The 20,107-nt window shown below is 40.7% G+C and overlaps 1 protein-coding gene across 1 annotated transcript in view; it reads left to right on the top strand.

Annotated features, from left to right (window-relative positions):
* Nucleotides 1–20,107, top strand: part of CD58 (CD58 molecule) — a 47,475-nt gene that overhangs the window by 668 nt on the left and 26,700 nt on the right. The window lies entirely within an intron of this gene.

Raw genomic sequence — 20,107 nt, 5'->3', positions numbered from 1 at the left:
CGGTGCGCTCTCCTTTCCAGAGCTGTCTCGGGGCTCTTCCCTCTCTGTGGGAATCTTCCTAAGGCCCCTTGCCGCCGTCTGGGCTGGGCTCGCCACCCAGTGCTCTTCCGGAAGGGTGTGACTTTTCTCCAGTGACTGTCGAGCCTCTTGCTATCGCCAAAAACTTGAGTGGAACTTAAAGCTACTTCCCCAGCGCGTGAACTCGCCACGGACGGGGTCCCTCCTGCCCGGGGTTCCGCCTGCCCGGGGTCCCGCCTGCGCGGGGTTCCACCTGCCCGAGGTCCACCTGCCCGGGGTCCCTCCTGCGCGGGGTTCCACCTGCCCGGGGTCCCTCCTGCGCGGGGTTCCACCTGCTCGGGGTGCCGCCTGCGCGGAGAACTAGGCCTGGCGGTCCTCCGCGCCCTCGTCCGCTCGGGCTGAGCGGGGGCGCTGCTGGGCCCTACCGGCTGTGGCCTCTCAGAGGCGCCACACAGTGAGAAGGGGGCCACGGCCTCACCTCCGGATTCGTAAGCAGTGTGACCACTGCTCCTTTCTCCTCCCTTCAAAACATAAGAGAACCAGTGTCTAGAACTGTGTCCATCCTTTCCATGTTTCTTCTCCAGCTGAATCGTCACAGCCCTATGCAGTAGGCGTCTTCCTCTCCATTTTTACCCCTCCACCCTCTTCCACCCCTCCACACACAGGCCACTCCGTGAAGTCATAGCCATAACACGCTGGTTCCTTATTCGTCTTTACTTGAGGGTTTCCCCGCGGTGAACTCTGGGTGCCTGACTACCAAATCAGTCTTCCATGCCCATCCGCTCGTTTGTTCAACGTTTATTGCGTGCCCATGAGGTACATGCATCCGTGGAAGACAGCCCAGAGGGGAGGGGTTGAGATGTGCTCAAAAGTACCTATGTGATCAGGTGAAGAAGTCAGTGTTGCAAGAGAGGTTAAAAATAAAGTTCCATGGGAGTGCAGAGGGAAGAAAGCAGTATATTTGGCGAAATCAAATATCTTTTGTGAAGCAAAGGCTTCATGAAAGGGTGGGTATTTGAACCTGGCCTTTGAGGACAGGTGGTACGTGGATATGTGATGTTGCAGGGAAAGGTTCCAGGAAGAGGCAAGAAAAGGTAAGAAAACGAGGGAGCAGGCATGTGCACAGTGAACCTGTATGATTGTCATTCAGTGCGACAGTGGGTGTGCCCAAGGGAGCTTGAGGCCCCGTGGCAGAGCCCTGAATGTCCCTTTGGGGAGTTTGATTGTCTTCTGCAGACAAAGAGTGTTTCTGAGCCTGACAGGATCAGAACCATGTGCTTGGGAAGGACAGTCCAACAGCAACAAAGAGGAAGGATTGCAGTCAGGAGGAATTGGAGCAGGAAGGCCAGGAGGCCAGGGCAGACTACCATCCCAGGGCCCAAGAGCTGTGATGAGTTTATGTGCTGGTGGCTGTGGGAAAGGAGGAAGAAGAGATGCATACAGACTTGGATTGGATGGGGAAACACTCCTCCAGACAAGCTGGTCTGTCTTTCCTGGACACCTGTGGTCGCTGCCACCTATACCTGTGTTTTCTCTTCCACTGCAAACGCAGTTTGTGCATTAAGCTCCACCTCCCCTCCTTCAGAAGATTCTTTAAACAGTCCCTTCATGGTGGTCTCTCCCACCTAAGTCATGTATTCCTTCAGAGAGCATTTGATTCAGCAGGTATGTATCAATAAGCTGCTCTGTGTAGGCCTTAAACTGAGGATGAGACTGAGTGGTTTAGTCTTCTTTCTATCAGTAATAATGGTCGGCCCTTTGAGGGCGGAGCCTGCCTCACTAGAGGAGCTGCCAAACACAGTGATTGACAGCATCAGCTCCAGGGTCAGATGCCTGGTTTGGGGCCCTGGCCCCACCCCTACAAGTTCTGAGTTATAAACTTACACAGGTTACCTAACTTCATAAGTTACCTAACTTGTGTTTATCTCAGTGTCTTCCTTTTTTTTTTTTTTTTTCTCCTTTATGGCATCTTTATTTTTCTACTGGGGATGTGAACAGTGAGAACATGGGTCAGAAAAATCAGCTGCACTGAAACACTTCAACCAACTGTAAACCACTGTCAGTGTCTTCCCTTTAAGGGAAAAGATAATAATATATGTACTTCACAGGATTATTATGAACCTCAGTCATTCAGCAAATATTTATTGAGTGTCAACTATATGTCAGGCACTGACAAAGGACGGGGGATACGGCAAGGCACAGATAGTTCCCTGCCTTTGTGAAGCTCATATCAGTGAGGGAGGGAGACAGTAAGTAAATAAATGAATAAATACATAGATGTTGGATGGTGATAAAGTAAGCATTTACTAGTATAAAGATTAGTAAAACAAAAAAAGGGGGGATAGAAGTGCTTGATATTTTAAGTTTTTTCAAAATTTTGGAACACTTAAAATCTTCATAACAGTTGCAAGAATAGTACAATGAACACTTACATACTTTTTCCTCCAGTCAACGTTTTGTCATATTTGTTTTACTTTCTCGATATACGCACACTTTTTTTGTTTTGTTTTGGTTTTGCTAAACCATTTGAGAATTTGCAGACCTCATGGTACCTTACCTTTAAATACTTCAACATGTGTCTCCTAAGAACAAAAGCATTCTCCAGCAAACCACAGAATCATTGCTGCAGTCAGGAAATATATTAATAGGATTGATAGAGTAATGCTTTCTGATAGAAAATCCAGAAGCCCCTCATGTGTCACACACTTCCTTTGGCAATCATGGCTCCTTAATCCTCTTTAATCTAAAACTGTTGCCAATATTTTTGGTATGTTGTGACATAACCATTTTTGAAGACTCTGGGCCAGGTATTTTTCTGTGTACGTTTATTAATTTACATTCTTCAGTAATGAATAGCTTTTGTGCACACACATACCCCCTTCCATTATTATTTTTTTTAGCATTAGTATAACTCTTGTTTTTTAGTTAGTGTGTTTGTTTTTAAAGACAACATTGCTGTCATTATCCATTTCAATACTTAGTGATCCCAAATTTGACAAGCAGGAACCCCTTTACTCTTCAGTGTCCTTTTGCTATGTTCCTGTCTGGTTTGGGGCACTTCCTTACTTCCTGACACAGAAAGGTATTCTGGATTCATTTTATAGCTTTCCTGTCTCAGCCTTGGAATCATTAGATTCCCTGGTTTCTTTTAGTGGGAATGGTATTTAGAAATCAAGATCTGAGCTAGACATGCTCAAGGCTACTAGAGTCATTGCTTCTCAGCCCTGTCAGTTTTCAAAGCTAAGAAATAGAATTTTTACAAAGTCATGAGTTTTTCCTGATATCTCTAAGACTAATCCAGTAATTCAGTTCTTTTGCCATTCCATATTTATGTCTCCCTGCTCCCATGGTGAGAACTCTATTCTTAGTAGTACCAGTATATTTTCTTAATCTACATTAAACACAAAGTACTATAACTATTGCTATACCAATGCCATTACCAACCACAAACTTACTAAATACAGTTAAAGATTTCTTTGCAGTTCCTTTTATCCTTCAATACAGATGGTCCCCAGCTTATGATAGTTTGACTTATGATTTCTCAACTTTACAATAGGTTTTTCAGGACATAACCCCATTGTATGTCAGGGAGTGTCTGTATATCCTAGTGAAGATGTGTAGAATATTATTTTTAAAAGTTCCTTGGATTCTTTTTTCCTTCTGTGTGATCATGTATCACTTTGATATATAGTTGCATTTATTTGTTTCTGTTTTTATTCAATTTTATGGTTCCTCATTTGATTTAATTTTTAAATATGTAAAATATTAACATGGTTCAAATCAAAACTATTTAAAAAGATAGTTCAAAACCAGCCTGAGCAACAGCGAGACCCCGTCTCTACTATAAATAGAAAGAAATTAATTGGCCAACTGATATGTATATAAAAAATTAGCCGGGCATGGTGGCGCATGCCTGTAGTCCCAGCTACTCGGGAGGCTGAGGCAGAAGGATCGCTGGAGCCCAGGAGTGTGAGGTTGCTGTGAGCTAGGCTGACGCCACGGCACTCACTCTAGCCTGGACAACAAAGCGAGACTCTGTCTCAAAAAAAAAAAATAAAAAATTAAAAAAAAAATAAAAAGATATACTCAGGGAAATCCTTTCCTCACCTTCCTTGGTAACAGATATCATTTGTTTCTGTCTTATCTTTCCTGTTTCTTTTTGCAGTTATAAATAGATATATATGTTTATTTCTAACTCCCCTTAAACAAAGTAACACTCTATGTTTTCTTTTGTATCTTACTTTTGTTTTTTAACCATACATCTGGAAAATCATTCCCTATCAGTTTGTAGAGATCACCCTCATCCATTTTTTATAGCTGCATAGTCTTCCATGGGGTGGATATACAATAGTTCATTCTGCAGCTCTCTGATGGTTAGTTAGCATTATATAGTGTGGTCAAAGAGGGTGTCTTTGATAGGGTGACAGTTCATCGTAGACCTAAGGAAGTGAGAGAGCAGGCCACGAGGCTATCTGGGGGAGTAGTATTCCAGGTATACTACTTACAGACTCTGAGATAGGCTTCAAGCATTTACAGAACTTCAAGGAGACCATCATGGCAGAGAGTGGTAGGAAGTGAAGATGTAAACATAGTCATGGACAGATCTGATAGGTAGCTTTGTGGGTCCTTTTGAAGACTCTTGACTTTTTCTAACTTTCAGTGAGATGGAAAGTTTTGAGGAATTTTGAACAGGAGTGAAATTATGATGAGTTGAGTGCTTAAAGGAATTATCCTGGCTGCTGGGGAATTAGTCTGTAGAGGGGAGCAAAGGCAGAAGCCAGCAGACCGTAGGCTGCAGGAACAATGCAGGTAAGAAGTGACTGGGGACAGGGGCTGGCAGCAGAGGAGGTGAGAAACTGGAGATATCTGGTTGTGTGTTGAAGATGGGGCTGGCAGGATTTGGTGCTGACTTGCATAAGTGGAGTGACATGTGGAGAGGGCCTCAGTAGTGCTGGACAAGTAGCAAGGGCTCAAAAATGGAAACTATTTATTTATTTATTTATTTATTTATTTATTTATTATTTATTTATTTATTTATTGTAGAGATGGGGGTCTCGCTATGTTGCCAGGGTAGTCTTGCATTTCTGGTCTCAAGTGATCCTCCCACCTCAGCCTTTCAGTCCTGTCCTGGGATTACAGGCGTGAGCCACTGTACCTAGCTGGAACTATTTTATTACTTAGCTCTCTTAACAGAGCCTGTCTTACTCCGCTGTTGCTGACCTTTTATAGATCCTTCGACTTGCCAACTATCTCTCCAACTAGATTTTAAGTTCCTTGTATGCAGTAACCAAGTCACATACAACATTTAAAAATTTTTCCTTTCATTGATATGTTTTAACTTCTTTAACAGTGCAGATTGTTAAATCTGGATGTTAGATGATAAAGTGTTTGTCAAACATTTCTCCATTTGAGGTTATCTCACTTATTATGTGAGACTTGTTCATGTGCTTTGCTGCAATCAAAATTCAGACAGTCTGTGTGTTTTTATTTAGGATAGACAATCTCAGCTAAACTAGACCCAGTGTTATAATGGGGTGTGAATAATAAGAGCTGCTATAAGTTGAGCATGTACTCTGATAGATTTTTATTTTCATTTAAAAAAAATTCAATAGATTTAGGGAATACTCATTGAATTCTTTTACATATATGTGCTGTATAATGGTAAAGTCTGAGCATTTAGTGTACTCATAACCCAAATACTGCACATTGTACCCAATAGGTAGTTTTTTATTCCTCACCCCTCCCAGCCTCCGCTTTTTAAAGTCTCCAGTGTCCATTATACCACTGTGTGTGTGTCCTTGCATAGCCATATCTTAACTCCCACTTATAAGTGAGAACACGCAGCATTTATTTTTCTGTTCCTGAGTTACTTCACTTAGGATAATGGTCTCTACTTTCATCCACATTGCTGCAAAAGATATCATTTTATTCTTTCTTATGGCTGAATAGTACTCCATGGTGTGTGTGTGTGTGTGTGTGTGTGTGTGTGTGTGTGTGTGTGTGTGTATCACATTTTCTTTATCCACTCATGAATTGATGGGCACTTAGGTTGATTCCATATCTTTGCAATTGTGAATTGTGCTGTGATAAACATATGATTGCAGGTATCTTTTTGATATAATGATTTCTTTTCCTTTGGATATATATCACATTTTTGTTTTCATTTAATTGTCACACCAATTTTATTAGGTCGGTACTATTTAAGAGGAGAACAAAGCTTAGGCAGGTTAAGTACCCTGTCTAAGTTCACATAGCAAATAAGTGGCAGAGTGGGCTTGAACTCAGGTCTGTCAGAATCAAAATCCATTTTCTTAATTGCTCTGTTGCATTCCCAGCCCAAGAGTTGATGGGCAACTTTTTGAAGACTGATACAATTCATCTCTTACATATGTCATATATACATTGTCCAATGAAATTTTGTTGAAATGTGAAATGATAAAGGACATCACAATTACCAATCATATAAAATTGTATTCAATATAATCTGGAGTAGGAAAGGGACTTCTTTTGGCCATAGAACTCGGAGTTGGAGTTTGGTTGTGCATTTTTTTTATCATTATTAACATTTTGCTATACTTGTACTTTCTCTAGACACTCACAACTCAGTCCTAGATACTTCTGCATAATCTAATAACATTATAATATCTATGAAAATTGACACTAATTATGTAATATCATCTAACTTCTACTCTTATTCAAATTTCCCCAATCGTCACAAGAATGTATTTAAAAAAATATCTAATCAAGTTTCACTCATTGCATTTGTTACTGTGTTTTTTGCTAAATTTTGATAGACATCTTTGAGAAATTTTGAAAAAGACTTTGGAATCTCTTTTTAGGAACTAGATCTGGAAATTTTTTTTTATCAACCTCTTTGTCACTCTCAACTTTTAAGTAAAAATAGACTTTGAAGGTCAGTACTAGTTTCTCTGTTTAAAAGCAGAAAGTTTGTGTACATAAGTTCTTATTTGCACAAGTTTTCTGCCTTTTGGGTTTTTATGTTGTTTCTTCTCAAGTGCAGAAGTCTTTTTAAAGATTTACTTGAGGGGTGTCCAGAAGCTTTTACTTGAGGGCACATCTTAGATCCTGTAGTCACAAATCCAACCTTCCATCTCAGTGTTGCATGTAAAACCAGGATGCAGCCGTTTCCCTTTTCTCAGACAGGTTTTGGTTTCATAATGAAATGTGGTTCTTAGATACCAAGACTGTCCCTAGAAAAGTACAGGAATACATTTCAGCAGTTCTTCTTTGGAGATAGTTTTCAATGCCTGCCCACTAGCCTCAAAGAAAAATGCCTTTTGGTCACTTTATAGGTACAGTATCCTCTTCTTTAGTTTCTTGCCTCTTTTTGTTTGTTTGTTAACTCCTTTCCTTTGTGCCCCTTGGCCTTCCCTTTCTCAGCTGCTGCTGGTGCCTTGGCTGGTGAGTTCTTACTTAGCCCAGGGGCCCTGGGGCTCAAACTGAACCCAGCACCAGGGAGGGGACCTCTCATCTGGAATCACTGAAATAAATTCGTATCTGTTCTCTGCTCCTAATTGAGGATTCAACTGTCTACCCTTTGTGACCTTGATCTGTTCCATCAACCAAGACTCCATCAAAGGGGACCAAACTATTTTGATAGGCTTATTCTCAGGAAATGAACCTATTTCAGGTCCTAGTGACTTTTGCTTCCTTTTCATAATATTCCCCAAAATGTCTATTGAGATTAGTGCCTAAATTTCTACTGGGCTCACTAGTCTATAGTTTCTTGAACATTTTCCCCATATAAGAGTTAAAAACTAGGGGAAAAAATGAAGTTTAATATACATATTCAGAAAATAATAATAAATTCAGATTAATAAGAAACTAATGAGGCTGTGCTATCATTAATTATTAATTAATAGTTGCAATAGAGTTTCCCAACTATGAACTGAACATCTGGAAAATAACAGGGATTTTAAAGAAATTTTAATGAAATGATCAATAATATACTGAAATACCTTGAATCAGACTTTGGAGAGTAGATTTAAAAAGACTCATAGAGGCTTAAATAGCTCTCGTAAGAACGTTTTCCCCCAAACAAAGCATGCTGCAGATCTCACTGTATCCTATCTGAGAAAAGCTAAAGGCAAATGTGGCCTTTGAGCATGATGGGATGTGAATGTCTTGAAAAGGACAGGTTAATGAAGTACTGTCAAACAGACATATAATATGGAATGGGTGAAATTAATTTTAATTATTATTTTAGTTAACCTAGCATATCCATGATATTTTCATCTCAACATGTGGTTAATATAAAAATGTTAATGAGAGATCTTATATTCCTCTTTTTTATAGTAAGTCTTCAGAGTCTGGCTTGTATTTTACATTCATGACACATCTCGGTTTGTACTAACCACACTTCATGTGCTCCTTAGCCACATGTAGCCAGTGGCTACTGTCTTGGATTGTTGCACAGATCAAGAGCAAAACATCTTGGGAAAGGAGAAAAGCATTAAGTGTAAGAACAAGACAAAAAAGAAACTATTTTAGTATGATAAAAGATAGGAAAGCACAAAAGGGAAGTTGATTCAACCAACATCTGAATTCTGGATGAACTCATCATGGATGCAGATAGACAACTGAGAGAAAGTTCTGGAAAGTTCCTGGCATCAGAAACCAGGGGCTAATCACCCGTTGGGAGACAGGTGGCTGCAGTTTCAGTATGAAGTAGACGGAGGCAGGGAAGCTGTGGTGATGTGGCTGAAACCAGTAGTAGATCTCTGCCTTTAGCCATCAGGGCAACAGAGAAGTCACTAACTGGGACTGGCTAAGGGTGGCATGGGCAAGGAAAGAAGAGGGATGGCCCCAACCGAGGCATCTGGTGTTACGGCTAACAGTGCAGGCTCTGGACTGACTGCCCGTGTCTGGACACCAGCTCTGCCCCTGGCTTGCTTAGTGACTGTGGTCAGCTAAACCTCTCTCACTCAGTCTGTTTGCTCCTCTGTGATCTCACTCTTTGGGGTGTTCCTCCCCAGGTATTCTCAGGCTCACTTCCTTACTTTTCTGGGCTCTGCTCAGATCCCAACTGATGATCACCCCGCATTCCATACCAACTCCTCTCCTTGTTAGTACTCATCACCCCCCACACTCTGCTTTATTTTTCTCAATGGCACTTAACACTACCCAACATAAAAGACATTCACTTTTTTGTTTATTGTGTTCTTTCTCCAACTGTAACATAGACCCCAAGAGGGCAGGGATTTCATCTGCTTTGTTCACTGCTGTATCCTGACTGCTTACTACAGTGCTTAGCACACAGGAGGGGCTCTCTAAACATTTGACCAGTGAATTAATGGATAATAAGAACTACACCACAGAGCTGAGTTGAGGATTAAATGAGTTAATATATATATAAAGCTCTTGAAACCCCACATGCTTGGCACATAGTGGGCCCTCAGTAAATGTTTGTGCTGGTGCTGCTGTTAGATATTATTATTGAGGCTAAGTTGGCCTAGGGCTCCTTGGATTGGATTTACTAAGAGCTGGGTTAAAGAAATAAGCTGTGCTAAACTTGCTTGAGTAAAGATTTCATTCCTTTATTATCTACATACCTGCTGATGTGTTTCCTCCCCTCAAAACTGGGGCTAATGTGAGAATATCTATGGCCTTAATAGAACAGATTGTTTGATACCAGTACTAGCCTAGACATTTTAGGAGATGGGCTGCTCCTTGACACCGTAGATGTGTGTATAGGTGTGTAGATAGAGACTCTGCTTCCCAGGTTGCCACAGACCCTGAGACTGCAAGTGGGCACCCACCGGAAGTGTGCTTCGATGCGAAGATGAAGTGCAGAGAAGTGAGAGGAGCAAGGTTGTGCTCGCAGGCTCATATCTGGAGGACACACCCATCTGCTCACTTGGGAACAAAAATGCCCCGAGACCCTGGGCCTGAACGAGGCTTTAACTGAGTCACCGTTATGTCATATACATTCATAGGGAAATACCAACATTTTTATATACTGGTACCGAAACTTTCAGGGGACTTTTTTCTCGTTTTTGTCAGATGAATTTTTACCTTGACTACTAAAATCTGCAGGCAATGTCAGCCTTAAGATACTTGAGAGAGAGAGAGGTATTTTAAAATCACGTTGTTTCTAAGAACAAACTCAGGAGAAACCTTTCCTCCAAATCTCGGAAGAGTGGCTAGCTTATCTGTAAGAAATGGCATCGGTGAACAAGTTGTGTCTCCTATGACCATAGACGGGCCGTTAACTCTGATTAGGGGCTGGCATCCATGCAGGGTGCAAGCTTGTCGGGGCTGTCCCTCTTCTTGTAACACTCAGTGGGTAAAACCTATTGAAACCTGAGAGGGGAAGCAGCAGGCAAAGGGAGCATCTTCAAAGAAACAGTTGTGGAGTTGGGGAGAGCTGGGAGGGAGAGCTGGCAGCCCCTGCAATCTTGTTTTGGTGGTGGAAGCAGAGTGGGGCAGCAGGCAATCTGCTTTGGTTGTGTGCGAGAGTTCGCTGGCCATTTTATTTCTCAGCTCCCGTTAAACTTCTTTCTCCAGTTAAACCTCTCTCTGCTGAGTCCTGCCTGGCTGTTCAGCCAGGTTCCACAGCAATCTGGGGTTTTACAAAGCTCAGGGTTTGGGGGAGGTGGGACTGTTGGATTTGTCTTTTCTGTCAAGAAACCCTACCATTTGAACTACATTTAAGTTGTGTTTAAATCAACTTAGTTAAGTCACTCAACAGATATTTACTGGGTGTCATTCATATGCCAGGCATATGGGGATGCAGCAAAGAACAAGAACAGCCTTGTCCTTGTTCTCATAGGGCTAGCCTGGCTGGGGGACACCCCCCCTTAGTTCAGATTCGAATTAGTTGCCAGCTTTTAAGAATCAGGAGTTTTCGCATGAAATGTGAATATTCAGTATTTCTTAAACAGTTAGAGACCTGGCAATGGTAGGTTCCTGTTTCCACATGTTCACATGGACAGGAGCAGCCTACTCATGCTGAAGTCCTCACCACGTCCTTTTGAGTCACACCTGGCCCACTGTTGGCTCCTCTGTGGGTTGAATTGCTGGTCTTTATCTCAATGCTTCATTTGCCACCGTCACTGAGTTCTGTCACCTAGAGTTCTCACCGGCTTCTCAGTAGCTCCTGTGGTTTTGTTTCCTTCTGACTTCTTTGTTTGCTCCTTGTTTTCACTTTTTCCTGGTCTAGCTTTTCCTCCTCTAGTTATCATGCTCTAGCTATCCCCTTCCCTCTCACTTCTCACACCTCACATTTTACTTGCCATTGTACGTGAAAAGTGAAAACTATTAAACCTTCTTTTCAACTTAGTTTCTCATAGTCTTTAATTACAAATCTCTGGCTCATTTTCCTTTGTAACCTCTAAACTTGTTTTTAAAATAATATAACACCATCACAAAACTTGGATTTGCATTTGGGTTCCCTTGTAACCTTTTTGAGATTTGGTTTTGTCACCGTCTTGTTCAATCAAACCTTTCAATTTCCTCATGTAAATGGAGGTCGGAGGGATGGACTGGATTCTTATTCTCAGAGGATCTCTCCAGCGCCGATATTTGGGGACAACCAAGCTTGGTCCCTCACCTATAGGCTTCAGAGGCGTGCTTGACTCAATTTGACTTTCTCATTTGCAATATCTGCTGTTCCAATACAGTCTATACATTGTATCCTGAGAAATCTTATATCATGTCACTGCCTTTAATAGCGTTATACCACATAGCAAAACAAATAAGGAAGAATGGTTCAGAGCACATATTCTGGAGTCAGATTGTCTAGATTCAAATCTGGTTTTACTTCTTAACTAGTAAGTCACTTAACATTTGTGTGCCTCGGTTCCTTCATCTGTAAAGTAGGGTTAGAAATAACAGCTAGTATGTTTTTAAGAGCATTTAGTGAATACATGTTTGTAGAGCTCTTGCAACCGTGCTTGGTACATAGTGCCATACAAGTACTAGATTCAGCAAAATAAATACGAGTCAATCTAAATCTCAGGACCCAAGTAAAAATTTGCAGAGGAATATTTGCCTGTTCCTTTTCATTAACCCTGTAGTTTATGGTGACCATATTTTCTAAATAAAAAATTAGGATACCTCATCTGCAAAAAATTTGGGTTCCACTTACAACTTTAAGCCATACAAGAACTATCAAATTTGAGGTGTTGATGGTGTTTTGTGAAGACACCACAACAGAACATTTGAAATTAGAGCTGTTTTAGGTATATGATCACTCTGTACATATAGGACTGATTAGGTATTAGGTACCTTCATATATTTGGTTTAAGAAAAAATACTCAAGATTCTTCAAAACAAACCTCTTATAGTTAAAAAAAAAAATCTGGCTAGCATGGAAAATCTGTTAAGGGAAACACCAATAAAATGTTTTCTCCCCTCCATCTCTCTTTACTTTTAAATAGCAAAACTTATTCTATGCCCAGTTCTCACCTAGTGAATGCAGCCACAGTGAATATCTTAATGTTGACCTGACTTACTGAAAAGAAAAGAGAGAAAACCCTGTTGAAAGCCTTTTCCATGTCAGCCAGTGTGTAAAGACTCTCAACCTTATTCAGACCTCAGAACAACCTTTTGTGGTAGACGTTATGATTTCTCACTTACAGCTGAGGAGGCCTGGTGTGGAGAGGCCTTTGGGAGTTCATACTGGGCCTATCCGGCTTCAAAATCTGGGGACCTCCCATTCTGCACCCTGGCATGGTTAGTTAGCATCCCTACGGTCCCTTTGCTGACCCCTCACTGTTGTCAGCAAAGCAGCTTTGCTTTGCTGCTCTTTGTGCATTCATTCATTCCTTTATTCATTCATGGTTTGTGACCTTTGGGGAAAAAACTCACTGCCCTTTCTCCTATTCTTCTTTTTTCATTGGAAATTGTCTTAGCTACTTTACTTTAGCACTAGTCTTGGAGGTGCAGCAGAAAAGACTTTACAGTAGGAAGGAAATGATAGACACGCACAAAAAGTAGAGGCAAGTATTAGCTTTAGAGACAATTCTTAACAATTGCCCCTCTTGGTTGAATAATTCTACTTTTTAAATTTTATAGGCCAGGCGAGGTGGCTCACGCCTATAATCCTAGCACTCTGGGAGGCCGAGGTGGGAGGATATCTTGACCTCAGGAGTTCAAGACCAGCCTGAGCAAGAGAGAGACCCCATCTCTACTAAAAATAGAAGGAAATTAGCTGGACAACTAAAAATATATAGAAAAAGTGAGCCAGGCATGGTGGCGCATGCCTATAGTCCTGGCTACTCGGGAGGCTGAGGCAGGAGGATTGCTTCAGCCCAGGAGTTTGAGGTTGCTGTGAGCTAGGCTGACGTCATGGCACTCGAGCCCAGGCAACAGAGGGAGACTCTGTCTGGAAAATAAATAAATAAAACTTTATATAACATTTATATTACAATAGTAATATGAAATTTGTTTTAAATATAACATATTTGTCAAATGTGACATGTATAAAGTGATAAATAATAAGTAATAAATAGAAATCTCACACTGACCTCAGTCTCAGTTTTTTAAAGTAATTGCTGTTAGTAGTTCAGGGTGTCTCTTTTCAGCCTTAAAAAAAGAGGGGTCAGGAATGTATGTACACACATATATATATATATATTCATGTCTCTTTATAATTTTTAAAGAGGAATATTTGGTACATATTATTCTGTGACCTTTTTGTTTTCAATATTAAGGAATTTTCAAAATTTTGAATAGTAAAACCAGAGTAAGTCTATTCTTTTTTTATTTTTTACTTTATTTTTTTGCTTTTAATATTTTACATTTTCCCTTTTATTTTATTTTTTTTTCACTTTTCTGGCCACATGAAAAGAATGAGATTCTTTTTTTATTTTTAAAAATAGCCACATAGTAATCTATGGCATAATACTAAATTATTTAATTATTACACTAGATTATTTTTTTACTACTCTAATAATTTTAAAATATCATTATGCATATATTTTAATGTAGGTTGTACTATTGTCTGCTTTATTCTTTATGTCCTGAATTAATATTACCCAGGTCCCACCATCCAGTGAAACCACAGTTTACATTCTGGTATATTTCCTTTCAGGCTCTTTGAGAACATAAGCAAAAATACATTATATATGGTGTGTGTGTGTGTGTGTGTGTGTGTGTGTGTGTGTGTATGTGTGTGTGTGTGTTTAATCCCGCTTACATTTGAATTTTCTTCCAATTTTTTTCCCATCATCTGAGTAATATTGTTAGTGCCTTTTATTGAATGGAATCTCCATGTGTTGTCTCTTTTCTTAGAGTTATGATGTCATCCCCTTCTGGCCTTCTTTCTACTTCCCATGCCACTCTCAGTCTCGTTTGCCAGTATGCTCCCCTCCAGCCAACCTTTAAAGCATAGTTCGAGGCAGCCTTTTCTCACTTCATACACTCTCTCTAGGAGATGGTTCTCATGGCCTCCATTCAAGACATTACAAATGCAATGATTCCCAAATCTGTATCCCTTCCTGTGAGCCCTACACCTGTGTACTCAGCAGCCACCTGACATCTTTGCTTGGATGTCTTGCAGGCCTCTCACATGTACAGTGTCCCAAACTGAAAGTGTGTGTTTCCAGCCCAGACCTTTCTTCCTGCTGTGTTCTGTCCCCACAGCCCACATAGAGGAAAGCCAAAGCACTAAGTCATCCTGGCACCTCCCCCCCCCCTTTTTTTGTGCCCCTGATAGCTGTCATCTAGTCCTGCCAATTCTATCTCCCAAATGTTATTGAATAATCAATTAGATGAGGTCTCACTCTGTTGCCCAGGCTGGAGTGCAGTGGCGTGATCACAGCTCATTGCAACCTTAAACTTTGGACTCAGCCTCTTGAGCAGCTCAGACTACAGGCATACACTACCATGCCTGGCTAATTTTTAATTTTTTTTTTTTAGAGACAAGGTCTTGCTGTGTTGCCCAGGGGGGTCTTGAACTCCTGGCCTCAAGCAATCCTCTCATCTTGGCCTCCCAAAGTGCTGATGTTACAAGCACGTACCACCGTGCCTGGCCCAGATATATCTTGAACTGCTTTCCCTAGCACCAGGCTTCCTCTTGACAAGGCTGCTGTTGTTTTCTGCCTGGGCCACTGAAGTTGCCTCCTGACAGGTCTCTTGCTGTCTAGTCGTACCCCTCCCTCCCATCTGTCTTCTACACCACAGCCAGAAGATAGCCATTTAAAAATATAAAAATTTAGAACCTTTGTGTGGAAGATATCCATTTAATAAAGTCAATAGGCAAAGGCTGGATGTGAAAAAAATTATAATACAGATAAGAAAAACATTTATAACATATGAAGAGCTTTTAAACTTTGACAATAAAAAGACAAGCAACCTGATAGAAATAAAATGGCAAAAGATATGAAAAGAGAGTTCTCAGGAAAGGGAATCCAAATCATCAACAAATAGAAGAAAAATTTAAATTCCTAAAGGTCAGGGAAATACAAATTCAAATAACAATGAAATGTCACTTTACATCCAGTAGTTAAATGTACAAAAAAAATCACCCACTGCTGGCAGTACTACAAGGCAACTCAGGCATTATTGGTGGAAATGTAAATTGCAAAAGTCTTTTTTGTAAGCATTGTGGCAACTTCTATTAAAATAAAAAATCTATTTACCCTTTGATTTAGCAACTCCCAGCTCCACTCCTGGGACACTCTCTCATGAATAGTAAACCACAAACATACCAGGACACATACGCAAGGATAGTTACTGCAGGGTTACTGAAATACACAAAGCGAGGCACAAAAGTGATGTTCATCAGTGGTGGGTGGCAGATTAATTATGGTTCACTCATGCTCTGGAATATTATGTAGTCATTAAAACGAATAAAGTATAGTTCTACAAGTTGACTTGGTGGGACTTCGATGAGATATTGATGAGAAAGGCAGGGTACAGAAAGTGTGTGTAAGACTATTTTTATTAAACAAGGGCAAATCCCTCAGGCATACCTCATTTTATCATGATTCACTTTATGTGCTTCACAGATATGCTTTTTACAAATTGAAAGTTTGTGGCAACCCTGTCTCGAGTAGGTCTGTTGGCACCGTTTTCTCAACAACATGTGCACACATGGTGTCTCTGTATTACATTTTAGTAATTCTCTCAATATTTCAAACTTTTTCATTATTATATATGTTATGATGACTTGTGGTCAGTGATCTTTGATGTTACTGTTGCAATTATTTTGGGGTACCACAAATTATGCCCATGTGAGATGGTGTACTTAATCAATAAATGTTGTATGTGTTCTGACTGTTGCACCAACTGGCTGTTTTTCCATCTCTCTCCTCCTCTGGCCTCCCTATTCCTTGAGACACAACAATATTGAAATTAGACCAACTCTACAGTGGCCTCTAAATGCTCAAGTGAAAGGAAGAGTCACACGTTTTTTACTTTAAATCAAAAAGTAGAAATGATTAAGCTCAGTGGGTAAGGTGCTTCGAAAGCCAAGATAAGCCAAAAGCTAGGCCTCTTGTACCCAATAGTTAGCCAAGTTGTGAATGCAAAGGAAAAGTTCTTGAAGGGAATTAAAAGTACTACTCCAGTGAACACACAAATGGTAAGAAAGTGAAACAGCCTTATTGCTGATATGGAGAAAGTTCTAGTGGTCTGGATAGAAGATCAAACCAGCCACAACATTCCCTTAAGCCATAACCTAATCCAGAGCTAGACCCGAACTCTCTTTAGTTTTATGAAGTCTGAGAGAGGTGAGGAAGCTGCAGAAGAAAAGTATGAAGCTAGCATAGGTTGGCTCATGAGGTTTAAGGAAAGAAACTGTCTCCATAACATAAAAATGCAAGGTGGAGCAGCAAGTGCTGTTGTAGAAGCTGCAGCGAGTGATCCAGAAAATCTAGATAAGATCACTGATGAAGGTGGCTACACTAAACAACAGATTTTCTTTTATTTCAGAATATTATGGGGCAAACAACAGATTTTCAATGTAGATGAAACGGTTTTCTAATAGAAGCAGATGCTATCTAGGACTTCCCTACTAGAGAGGAGAAGTCAATGCCTGGCTTCTAAGCTTCGACGGACAGCTGGCTCTCTTGATAGGGGCTGATGCAGCTGGTGACTTTAAGTTGAAGCCAATGCTCACCTACCATTCTGAAATCCTAGGACCCTCAAGAATTATGCTAAGTCGACTCTGCCTGTGCTCTGTAAAGGGAACAACAGAACCTGGATCTGTTTATAGCATGGTTTACTGAATATTTTAAGCCCACTGTTGTGACCTGCTGCCCAGAAAAAGAGACTCCTTTTAAAATATTATATTACTGCTTACTGACAATGCACCTAATCACTCAAGAGCTCTGATAGAGATGTACAAGGAGATGAATGTTGTTTTCATGCCTGCTAATACAGCATCCATTCTGCAGCCCATGGATAAAAGGAGCAATTTTGATTTTCAAGTGTTATTATTTTATTATTATTATAATATTATCATTAAGGCTTATTTATAGCTGTGATAGGTAGTGATTCCTCTGATGCATCTAGGCCAAGTCACTTCCTTCTGGAAAGACTTCACCATTCTAGAGGCTATTAAGAACATTTGTGATTCATGGGAGTAGTTCAAAATATCAACATTAACAGCAGTCTGAAAGCTGATTCCAATTCTCATGGATGATTTTAAGGGGGTCAGGACTTCAGTGGAGGAAGAAACTGCAGATGTGGAAATAACAAGAGAACTAGAGTTGGAAGTAAAGCCTTATAATGGGGACCAAATTCCTATAATCTCACGATAAAACTTGAGCAGATGAGGAGTTGCTTCTTATGGATGAGCAAAGAAAGTGGTTTCTTGAGACGGAATCTACTGGTGGAGATGCTGTGAACATTGTTTAAATGACAACAAGGGATTGAGAGTATTACATAAACTTAGTTGATAAAACAGCAGCAGAGTTTGAGAGGACTGAGTCCTATTCTGAAAGAAGTTCTACTGTGGGTAAAATGCTATCAAACAGCATTCACATGCTACAGAGAAATCTTTTGTGAAAGGAAGAGTTGACCAATGTGGCAAACTTCAGTGTTGTCTTATTTTAAGAACTTGCCACAGCCACCCCGGCCTTCAGCACCCACACCCTGATCAGTCAGTAGCCTTAACATTGAGGCAAGACCCTCCACCAGCGAAAATGTTACAACGGGCTGAAGGCTCGTATGATTGTTAGCATTTATTTTAGCAATAAAGTATTTCTAATTAAGGTATATACATTGTTTTTTAAACATAATGCTATTGCACAATTAATAGACTATGGTATAGTAAAAACAACTTTTATATGCACTGGGAAACCAGAAAATTTGTGTGACTCACTTAATTCTGGTATTCACTTTATTGCATCGGTCTGGAACCAAACCCGCATACCATCTCTGAGTTTTGCCTGCAAATATGCATTATGCATGATACATATTTGTCTCTATTTGCCTATATGGGCAGGGAGAAAAATATTGAAGGATGTTTTCTGAATTGTTAATATGGAATATAGAATGGGAGATTGTTATGGGGGTTGGGAGAGAGGGTAAGACATCCAAGCCAAAAAAGAAAAAAGTTCAGATAAGAAGACTGCAACAAATACATATATGATCATTCTGTATTCATGTCAAATTATATGTATGTGTCTATAATTTATGTTTTGAATATATTTCTTCAAGAAAGAGTTAATTTTATTTTGTCCCTGTCCTGTTTAAAACTCTTCAGTGGCTTTCTTATCTCAAAGACTAGCATTTTGACTTGCAAGAGCTGGCCCCTCCCTGCTTGTGTGTCCAGCCCAGCTGGTACTGATTTTCTTGCGTCATTACCGCTCCTGCCATAGGGTTTTCATAGTTGTTGTCTTGACAGGGCTCTGCCCCACTCTTCTTGGCAGAGGGAACTGCTGCTCATTCTGCAGAACTCAAGGGAGCCTTCCCCAACCCTTGTTGGTTCTCTAAGTGTGTGTTCCTATTGACACCTGATGCTTTTACTCAGCAGCACTCATCACAGTTGCAGCTGGTGTTTACCTAATTAATTGTGTGAAGCCGGCCTCCCCTGATAGAAAGTCAGCTCTAAGGGGGAAGGGTCTCTCATACAATAGATGCTGAATGAGTATTTCCTGAATGAAGAAATGGATGGATGAATCCCATCCTGAAGGATGAGGCCACACTGTTCTGAAAGGGACACTGACCAAAGGGCCAGAAAATGTGTGTCTGGTCCCTGTGGTGCCGTAAACTTGCCTCACCTGTAAAATGGGGCTAATAACGCCTACAGCATGGAGATGTGGAGAGGGTTAAGGGGAACACAAGAGGACGTGAACGCACAAGCAACAGAGAGTAAGCCTGCAGTGAAACTGTCCATTTCTCTTGGTGCCTTGCCACTTCACCAGTGAAATGGGGTAATGTGACTAAATAAGTTTTAGAGTTTCTCCTAGCTCAAAATTTTACAGTTGACCCTTAAACAATGCAGGAGTTAGCCCCTCTGCATAGTCAAAAATCCACATATAAATTTTTGACTCCCTCAAAACTTAACTACTAATAACCTACTATTGACCAGACCTTACCGGTAACATACAACATACATAGTCAATTAACACATTTTGTATGTTATAGGTATCATATACTGCATTCTAACAATAAAGTAAGCTAGAGAAAAGAAAATGTTATTAAGAAAATCGTAAGGAAAAGAAAATACACTTATTATTTGTTAAGTGGAAGTGGATCGTCATCATAAAGCTCTCCATTCTCCTCATCCTCACAGTGAGTAGGCTAAGGAGGAAGAGGAGGAGGAAGGGTGGCCTTGCCGACTCAGGGAGAGGTGGAGGAAAAATTGTGTGTAAGTGGACCCAGGCAGTTCAAACTTGTGTTGATCAGGGGTCAACTATACTGTGATTTCTTTTGGGCTGCAGTCTCCTCTTTCCCTACCCTTGGTTCTCTCCACCGCTAGCTCCATTCCTGACACTTCCTTCTTGTTGTTCTCAAGCCCAGGAAACTGCCTCTCCCAGGGAAAGACGGAAGCCATCTTTAGGCTGCCAGAATGTGGCAGTTCATCCCTTACCTACTCTCGTCTACCACCACCCTACTCACTATTACTCATTCACTCATTTTCATTTAAGACATTTTGGAGTCTCCACTCTTGTGT

The sequence above is a fragment of the Microcebus murinus genome, chromosome 2, assembly GCF_040939455.1.
Source record: "Microcebus murinus isolate Inina chromosome 2, M.murinus_Inina_mat1.0, whole genome shotgun sequence".
Classification (NCBI taxonomy): Eukaryota; Metazoa; Chordata; class Mammalia; order Primates; family Cheirogaleidae; genus Microcebus; species Microcebus murinus.
This window is presented reverse-complemented; position numbering and strand designations above follow the sequence as displayed.